We start from the raw sequence: 9904 nt of genomic DNA, 5'->3' as shown, positions 1-9904 counted from the left end.
CCCGCCCCTCCCTACCCATTCCCTTGGCTCCACCCCTCCAGCCGGCTGTCACCTCGGCCACCACCCACTTACTTCCTCTACTCCCGGCCCCAGCCAAGATTATTAAATCAATAACTTATTCATTATTCCATGATTGCCACCCAGGCGATTTTTCACCTGATGCGCTTGAGCTTGTCAAAGCCCGGTGGTGCCAGAATTGTGTCCATTTGGTAGCTAGGAAACCGAGGCCCAGCGCTGATGGGCGATGCGGAGGTCACCCAAGGCTTAGGGGCAGAGCTGAATATCTGAGGCTGGAAGCTGCAGGTCTGGACTGCACACCTGCTGCCCAGAGAAGAAAGGGGGCTGGAAAGGAGGAGTCCAGCCTGGCCTCCTCACACGGATCCAACAAGAAAGTCTGGGCTCTGCCCTCTGAAGCCACATGTCGCTGCCTGCGCCTCTGCCACCAGAAATGAAGAGCAGAGGCCCCAGGTCCAGGAGACCTGGGTTTGCTGGCTGTGTTACCCTGGACCAGGTACTTACTCTCAATCTCTGGTCCTCAGCATTCTCCTCTGTAAAATGGGGATAATAAGAACCATCCCAGAGGGTTGTTGTAAGAGTCAATGGGATAATGCACACACATTATCCTGGGGCAGGAGTTTTTTGTGGGTTGTGTGTGTGTGTGTGTGTGTGTGCGCGCGCGCATGCGCGCGCGCGCGCATTATCAATTATCAGGAGGCATAGTTAGGTGCTCAATTATCAGGAGGCATAGTTTTCAACGATCTAACTCATATTCTAGGGCTGGCCAGGGCCGATACTCTAGCTCAGTGGTTCTCAACCTTCCTAATGCCGCGACCCTTTAATACAGTTCCTCATGTTGTGGTGACCCCCAATTTCATTGTTACAAATTGAACATAATTAAAGCATAGTGATTAATCACAAAAACAATATGTAATTATATATGTGTTTTCCGATGGTCTTAGGTGACCCCTGTGAAAGGGTCGTTCGACCCCCAAAGGGGTCGCAACCCACAGATGGAGAACCGCTGCTCTAGCTAGTCTCACATCTGCCTGCTGACTTTACAGAATCACAGCATCCAGCTCTCCTTGTAGCCGGAGAAACTGATCATAGCAGGGGCCAGGGATCAGCGAGGTCACTCCGAGCTCCTGGTCAGGTTTTCTCCCTGCGTTTCCCCAGCACACCCAGCTGTGCTGTGGGCCTTGCAATGGGGAAGGCCTGGTGGGAGGGCTCAGAGGCCCTGTGCTTGCTCCCAGGCATCCTCAGGTGTGGGGTGGGAACCATAACAGGTGGAGAAGTGAGAGCTGCTGGGAAGTCCTGTCTCCATCCCCACCCGAGCTGTTCCCATGCTCCACTGGGACACAAGCTGGCAGCCCCAGGGAGAAAGGGCAAGTCAGGGCAGAGTGGGGAGGGAGCGGGCCGGGTGGAGGGCCCTGGGGTACTGGGACAGGCTGCAGCCTTCCCTCTAACATCAGATCCAGAGTCCCTGGTAACGACCCACATGGGGTGTGGGGGGGGAGTATAAGGGATGAATTATCCAACCCCCTCACCTGTGTGTTCTGGGCCCCCAACTGCCCAACAGCACCGCGGTTTCCTGTGGGGGCCTCTTTCAGAGGAAACAGCGCAAATACCTGGGGAAAGAGGCAAGCAGGTTGGCTAGTTCCCTCTTCCCTCTTGGGGTGAAGATTCAGGAGCCCAGCTACTCAAAGAAGAGGGAACTTTCTGATGATGAAGAAAGGAGAGAAGAGCTTGAATGAGGCCCCCTCTTTCACTCCCAGGTCCTTCCTTCCTTCCTTCGGGCCCCGGGCCCAGCAATTGCCATGCCTGTACCTCCTGCCGACTCCTTCATGCCAAGTCACCCACAAACACGTGTGTGGTCCTGGCACTGGGAGAAAGAGCCTTAGACTGCGAATCAAGAGAATATCAGTTCTCAGGCCTCAGCTCTTCCATGATTTGACCCTGGTGTGGGGTTCCCCATTTGAACAAAAGAAAGGTCAAATCAGATGGTGTCTGAGAACAGGTCCGGCTTGGAGGGATCAAGCCCTCACTGTGGCCAGGCCCTGTGACCAGCCCTGGAAATCTCCCGAAGGAGGCAGCGAAGGGGAGGCCATAGAGAGGCGCAGGCAGGAGGCCAGTGCGGTCCTCCGGGGACAGGACAGACCCAGAGGGTGGAGTGGGGGCGAGGAAGATGAGGGAAATGGTGGCAGAGAAGTACCTGGGCTGGGTGACCGATGGGCCCTGGGGCTAAAGGGGAGAGGTCTTTAGGCGACACCTGGGTCTCTGGCCTGGTCCTGGTGACAACCCCAGGTAAGGACCCAGGGAGGGGGAGCAGGCTGGGGTTTGTGGTGTTCGCATGTGGACCTGTGTTTGGTCCATCTCAGCAGCAGGGTCCGGCAGGCAGCTGGATCCAGGGGAGAGGTCTGGGCTAGCCCTTGTCCCAGCCCTGGGGAAGGGCACAGCACAGGGTCACCTGTCCTTCAGCATCCGGGGAGTTTTCCTAATCTTCAGGATGGTGAACTTCCACTCCGCTCCGCTCCCGTGTCCCCGGGAAACCCCCTCTGCCAGGGCCCCTCCTTTTTCTGGACTGTCCCTGCTCCAAGCAGGTAGCACACTGGGTCACATTTCCTCCTCTTTCCCTTATGAAGCTGCAGGCATCACGGTCACTGTTGTACCCCCAGGGCCAACCACAAGCTGTGGCACATAGAAGGCCAGTGCTGGTTGAGTGAAGGAATGAATGGGTGTCTGTATGAGGGATTGAATACATGGAAACATATAGACCTTCTCTGAGTGAGTGAGGGTCCAGGGCCAGTCTCAGCAAGGTGACCGCCAGCCCATCCATCTGCTGTGACCACCACCAGCAGTGGCAGTGCTCTGCCTCAGTTTCCCTGCCTTCCCCAGCTGGGTCCACTGACCAGCACCCCCAACACTCACAGTTCTACTCTAGACCTTGAGACCCTCCCCCAGCAAAGAGAACAAGGACACCCCCCCTCCTTCCCTCTTCCCTAAACTCCATTGGCGACATGGAGTGAAGTTTCTCCCTCCGCAAACTCCCACCCGCAGCTCCACCGCAACGCATGCCCTCCTGACAACCCTACCAGAGGCTCTGGGGAGAGCCTGAATTTAGTGCCCCTGGAGAGGTCTCCCCCCCTCCTGGGTCCCACCCACTATTTGGAAATCCAGAGCTGACTCTTACCTGAATCACTCAGGGACCAGCCCCACCCAGCCCCACCTCTGGCGGCAGCTTCCCAAGCAGGCAAGAAACTGCCTGGAATCAACCCAGCAGCTTCAGCTCCCAGCCCTCCTACTCCCGACCAGCCCTCAGTGCAACCTTAGGCAACCAACTGCCCCTTTGGGGTCTCAGTTTCCCCTCTATAAAATGGAGTTAATTCCATTCTTGCAAGAGTTAGTGTGAGGATGAAAAGGGTGGTCCATGGAGCACACCCGGGCTCCAGTAGGAGCTCAATGCTCGTTTTTCACCTGCTCTCCCTCCGTTCCCTACCTGAGCAGGAAGGTTTTGTGCAACATTCTCTTCCTCCTCCTCTTCACCTGCTCTGTGCCAGCCTAGGGTTGGGCATGGGTTGTAAGAATAGTAATTGCTACTATTTCTTGACCACCTACTATGTGCCAGGTAGAATGCTGCGTATTTTACATGCAGTATCACATGACATTACTCAGCAGCCCTATAGCGTATTTTCACCTCCAATTTACAAAGAAAGAACCTGAAGTCCAGAGAGTTTAAGGGACTGGCCCAAGGTGGCACCACTAATCCCTGCGTTCTGAATACTAGGTACCAAGCACCTGAGTCCCAGCACAGCCAGCCAGCATTTGGAGGAGACAGAAATGCACCTTTAAGGTGGTTGGTCAGCTGGGTGTGAGGAGTGGGGGTCCAAATAAACAACATAGTTCAGCTGAGAAGCTAAGGACTGAGAGTCACAAAATATTTTTACATCCCTCTCTCATTGAAATCCTAGCAGCTGCTCCAAGAGGAAGGTACCCTTATCCCCATTGTGCAAAAAAGGAAACTGAGGCTCAAAGATCTCCCTAGCATCTAGTCCAGGGGTGGGCAAACTTTTTGACTCGAGGGCCACAATGGGTTCTTAAACTGGACCGGAGGGCCGGAACAAAAGCATGGATGGAGTGTTTGTGTGAACTAATATAAATTCAAAGTAAACATCATTACATAAAAGGGTACGGTCTTTTTTTTTTTTTTTAGTTTTATTCATTTCAAACAGGCCGGATCCGGCCCACGGGCCGTAGTTTGCCCACGGCTGGTCTAGGGAGTAGACGTTGCCTGTGGTGAGGAGGAAGAGGAGGAGTCAGACCCGAGGCTGGAACCCTTGCTGTGTGGTAGGCATTGTGCGAAGAGGCTTGGGTGCATCATGTCCTCTGTAACTCATAACAGCTCCACGAGGTAGGCCTTCTTGCCCTCATTATTGCAACAGAAAAGCTGACTTGCTAAAGGCCACAGGCTAATAGGAGAGAGATGGGATCTGAGTCCTGGTGGTATTTGATGTCAAGATCTACAAGCTTAACCCCCTGTTACCCTCTATCCCTGGCTCTGGATCCCAAGCCCTGAATGTTTAAAACAAACACCCAAATCCTGGTGGAGGCTGGCCAAGAAGGCAGATAAACAAGCAGGAGTTTGGTGAGTGGAGAGTCCCCCAGCTCATCTGGGAAGTTTCCACTGCAGGGTCCCCTGTCCTACAGACCTCACCGCTAGGCAGCTGGCGCCATCTGATCAACACAGGATGGCCGCATGCTCACGCCATTGGCTTCCTCCCCAGCCCGCCCCCACCGGCAGCCTAATCTGAAGAGCATCAGTCATCAGCTCAGGGATCCGGGAGACCAACCGCCTGTGACCGATTAACCAGAGGAGCCTGGGAAAGAGCCATTGTCTTGCTAAGGGACAGTAGTTGCTGTGGAGGTTGCTGGGGCTGTAACAGGCCAGTCCCCAAGTCCCCCTCCTCCTCCACCACAGCTGAAGAAAGAGGAGCTGTTTCCCTCCTACCTCTGCTCAGAACCATCAGTAGCTCCCACTGCCTGAGACCTTAGCCCGGCCTTCAAGACTCATCATTCACTGAGCACCAGGAGGTCACAGAAGGAGCCCTGTATGGAGACCCAGAAGGCCTGGTTTCTAGTAACGTGACCCCCTGAGCTCATTCTGTGACCTTGGGCAAGTCGCTCGCCCTCTTGAACCTCAGTTTCCCTGCTTGTTAAATAAGCCCGTTTCCTTAGATGTGTTCAAAGATCGGGAGCAGAGGTTTCAGACTCAGGCGAACTGGATTTGGAGCCTGGCTTCAGTATTCTAACTGGATGACTTGGAGCCAGCCATATATATGTCATCCCTGAGCCTCCATTCCCTCACCCAAAAATAAGGACAGTAATAGTGTCTATTTCCTAGGAGCAGTGTTAGGATAAAATCACTTAGCTCAATGCCTGGCACGTGGAAGGCACTCAGTAAATGAGCAGTATTGGTGGAATTATTGTTATTACTAATTATATAATTAATCTAATTCTGTCAGTGTGGTCCTAAATGGGAGGGGGGGGGGCTTGTACTAGATATGTAAAAAGAATTTAAGAGAGAGTGGTTGCAGGCAAGTGGTTGCTAGCCTACCGTACCAGGAATGCATCTCGCCACACACAACGAAGTCCCAAACATGGCAACTTAAACAAAAGAAAAGAGTGGAGCGATTCTTCTTCTCCAATGACAAGTCCAAGGTGAGCAGCCCAGGCTGCTGCTGCCTGGGAATGCATCAGGAGCCCACGCTCTCTCCACCCCTCTGTTCCATACCCTCAGAGGTGGCCCCAGCAGAGTCCCTCTGACATCCCCTTCACCAGAACTGTGTCCCGTGACCTCGCTTGGCTGCAGAGGGGTTTGGGAAATCGAGTTTTGGGATGTGGCAGGAAGGCACAGGGAGTTGGAAATGGAGACTGAGCCAGACTCCAGAGTCTCCTGTGTGGGCTGTGGTTTCTGATGTGTGGTTTCTCCGGAGAATCCAGGAGCAGGTGTGCGCTGCAGGCTCCAGAGGTGGGCAGACCTTCTTTGTCCCAGAACGGGGTCTGAGAATTGCAGGACCACAGCGGGTCAGAGCCAGGAGCTCCCTAGGAGAAGGTCCAACCCACCTGCCTCTGGTGACAGACTCGGAGACGCAGAGCAAGGCAGGGACTTGTCCAAACAGGCCAGGTATCTTTCCTCTGTCCCAAGGCCTCCTGTAAAATGACCAACCTCAGAATAAGTCACATGAGACACAGTCGTGCCCCAATGCCAGGAGACATCGCATCCTTTGAAAATTCACACCCAGCGAACTGAACATGTAACGGGCAATAATTCGAGCTTCTAGAGAACTCTTCAGTTCTCAGGCATGAGCCTGAAAAGTCCATTTTCTTGAGCCTTTCAAATACTAGTAGAGCTGGACTGACTCATCGTCCGCCTGGAATGTGTGTTCCCGCTTTAACGCCTCATTAATATCTTACCGTCATTTGGTGCTGCCAGTACAGTTTACAAAAACATTCTCACTTGTGTTATTATCTTTTGATCCTCGTGACAATCTTTTGACGTAGGTGTGTTTAGCCCCTGAATAAGTCAGGATTATTTCTATTACAAGTGACAGATACCTGTTTCCAACTGATTTTAGCAAAAGAAGGGGAAATGTTGGCTCCCAAGCTGGAAATCTAGAGACAGGTATGGCTGCATCCAGGTGTCAGTCTCTCTCTCTAGCTCTAGCTCTTCCTCCTTCACTCCTTCTCTCTCTCATCTTTTTGTTCCCCCTCTAGTTAGCTTCACTCTCAGGGGTGCTCCCCAAGGACTCTGCCCTGGTGCCCCAATCCCAAATGGAAGGAAAATGCCCCTTTACTTGACACTTCCGATTGCTCTGGCTTAGCTCATGTGCCTCCCTGAACCAAATGCCTGATTCTGACTGGCCAGTCCTAGATTGTGTGCCCACGTGAACTGCAAATGGGAGAGGGATGTTCCCCCAAAGAAAACTGGGTGCTATTATCAAAAGAAAAGGGAAGGGACGAGGGACAGCCAGAAGCAGCTGATGTCCACCAGTGCCCTGTTTCTCCCTGTGACGGACAAGGAAGCCAGGCTCAGCAAGGCGCCCTGGCTTTTGCCTGCAGCCCCTGGGCTGGTAGGAAGGGGGCTGTCTTGCCTTTGGTGAGGAGCCTGGATGGAGAGAAGGACCACGTGGGAGCGAGCTCTCCGGCCTGCCCGGAGCCCAGCAGGCATCAGAACGTCCCCAGAGGGAGGGAGGAGGGTTTGGAGGGATGCTGGACTCCTAGCTGCTTCTCCTCCGCATTTCTGGTATTGCCTCGAGCAGGAAAAGATGTTCAGGTTTGTTGAACAACCCAAGCACGCCAGCTACTGCTGAGTACTAGACAGGCATACTCACTCCAACCGTGCTTCTCAGAGATGGATGGAAGCTGAGACTCGGAGAGGTAAAGCCACTGTCCAAGCCATGCAGTTTCGACTGGCAGGGCTGGCTCAGCCGGCTGGGAGGACTCCCGCACCAGTGCTGTTTCTCTGAATGACTTCTCCACGGGGCACTATTGACATTTCGTGTAGGGTTGCCCCACACAGAGCAGGAAGTGTAGCTGGCTACGAGTGCACTCAGTCATGGCAACAGCCAAGAACTGCCCACGCTGCCTGGGAATGTCTCAGGAGCCCACTCAGGTTTTTTTGTTTTAAAAAAAGGGGTGTTTTTTTTTAAACAAAACTTTATTTTTATTAAAGGCAAATTTTTTAGATATTTGCAATGAAAACAGCCAGCAGGTCTCAAAAGAAAGGTTCTACACGTCATAATGGGAAGAAGCACAGCAACACTATTTGAACACCTTTCATAACAGACAGTCAATACCTTTCTTGTGGAGGAGAAGATGAGCACAATGTAACATTTGCAAAAGCACTCCGCTGAAAAGGCCAGTTTGGTCCTTGGAGGTCAACCTTCCAAGGCGTTCCCATTACACAGTCAGGAAGCAGAGCAAGCCCTCGAGAAAAAAAGCAAAAATGCCAAATCTTCTCCAACCACAATTACTTTTAATCGGCGAAACAGGATTCTCTACAAGGCAGGCCGTTTCAGAGGGCGGCACGTACCAGGGGCGTGCTCGGCTGTCCGGAACTGCAATCAGAGGGAAGCGGGCCTGCTATTTTCCCAGAATTGAAGAAGTACCATCCTTAAGACAGGGGGGAGAAGGACTTGTACCCACCCTTCGGGGACAGGGAAGGGGAGAGCGCGGTCTCACGGCTGGAGAACCTGGGGACGCTGCTGGAGGAGCCCGAGATGCGCTCTAGCAGGCGCGTGATCCCTCCTCCCCGAACGCTGCTGTTTGGGCCTGAAATCTTCACCCCAGAAGGGTAGTCACCAGTGGGTGTGTTTGATCTTGGTTCCTGATTAGAATAGTTGAAATGAGAGAATCCTGAGCTCTCAAACCTGAGCTTCTGGTACCGCCCTGCATCCAATATGACCATTTTGGGTGTCACCCTGTGGCTGGCCTCGTCACCCTGTAGCTGGCCTCATCATCCTGCAAGGGCACGTGGGCCCCTGTGAGCTGGATTCCAAAGGGCGTGGCCAGAGAATTGCTGATGCCGTACGCAATTTTCTTGCAAACAGCTAAAGCGCAGAAGAGAACGTCATTTTCCTCGTGCCACTTGCACCTTGTGTTGCTGGAATAATCCCCCATGGCCTCGTCGAGGAGGCTCCGCACCCAGGTCTTGGAGGGCTCCTTGAGGAACTTTTGCTGGTAGATCCCCACTACAAGATCCTCGACAGTGAGACGTTCCAGATTTTGCCTGATTTCCGGCCCCTTCTCCATGTGCTTCAGACACCAGTTGACTCTGGCTCGATCGTCAGACTTGCAGTAGATAGGTGGCCACTTCCCTGGGTTCGGATGAATGAACCCATAAAGGTTTTGTAGCACAGTTGCTTGGTCACATCCAGATTCAAAGTTTGAAATAGGAATCTTGTGACTCGAATCACTTGCAGCCTGACAATGTGATTCCAAACCCCACCCCTGCAGGAGGCCACTTCTGCCTCTGGACAGGGCCCACCACAGCACACTGACCAAGTCTGGTCCCTTTCAGCAGACCCAAGGCGTGACACAGAGACCGCTTAATAAATGTGTGACCAAGGAATGGAAGGAGGGAAGGAAGGGAAGGAGGGAAAGGAAGGAAGGAAGGAAGGAAGGAAGGAAGGAAGGAAGGAAGGAAGGAAGGAAGGAAGGAAGGAAGGAAAGAAGGAACTGAAGTCAAACAGGACTGGTTACAAACCCCAACACTACCACTTACTGGCTTTATGGTATTGAGCAAATTGCTTAACACTTCTGTGCCTCAGTTTCCTTGTCTAGAAAATGGGGACAGTATTAGTAACATCTTTAGAGGGTTGTTAAGAGTATTAAATGGATTAATTCTTGTGAAATGCTTAGGACATTGACTGATATTTCAAGAGCACTGTTTGTTAAATAAGTGAGCCAATGAATGAATGACTTTACACACACACACACACACACACACACACACACACAGTTTTCTGTTTACAAAAACTTTCATATTTGTTATCTTCCTTGACTGTCCCCCTTACCCTGTAAGCGCACATTATGCACACTTTACACTTGAAGAAACTCACTCAAGAGGTAAGGTCACTTGGCTAAGGTCTTCTGGTTGTTCAACTGCAGCCCCAGAATTCTGTCTTCTCTGCGTTTTCCTTCCCCTACAAATACAGATTCTTAAGCCAAGAATGAACGAGTGAGAGGAGCTGCAGGGATTCCTACGTCTCAGAGTGCTTGCACAGGGAGGGGCTCTCCGGTCTCCACTCTGTCCAACCTGAGCTCTCATGGGGCTGCCCAGTGCTGTGGTGTGTGTGTGATTCACCAACGGGTTTGGGAGGGAGGATGGGAGGGAGGAGGCCCAGCCATG

At 52.6% G+C, this 9904-nt stretch overlaps 1 pseudogene; it reads right to left on the bottom strand.

Annotated features, from left to right (window-relative positions):
• Positions 1-7744: 7744 nt before the first annotated feature.
• On the bottom strand, positions 7745-9584 carry LOC102425766 (annotated as a pseudogene).
• Between the last annotated feature and the right edge of the window lie 320 nt (positions 9585-9904).

Source organism: Myotis lucifugus, unplaced genomic scaffold, assembly GCF_000147115.1.
Source record: "Myotis lucifugus unplaced genomic scaffold, Myoluc2.0 scaffold_87, whole genome shotgun sequence".
Lineage (NCBI taxonomy): Eukaryota > Metazoa > Chordata > Mammalia > Chiroptera > Vespertilionidae > Myotis > Myotis lucifugus.
Note: the sequence above shows the minus strand (reverse complement) of the source record. Positions and strands in the feature narration are given on the sequence as shown.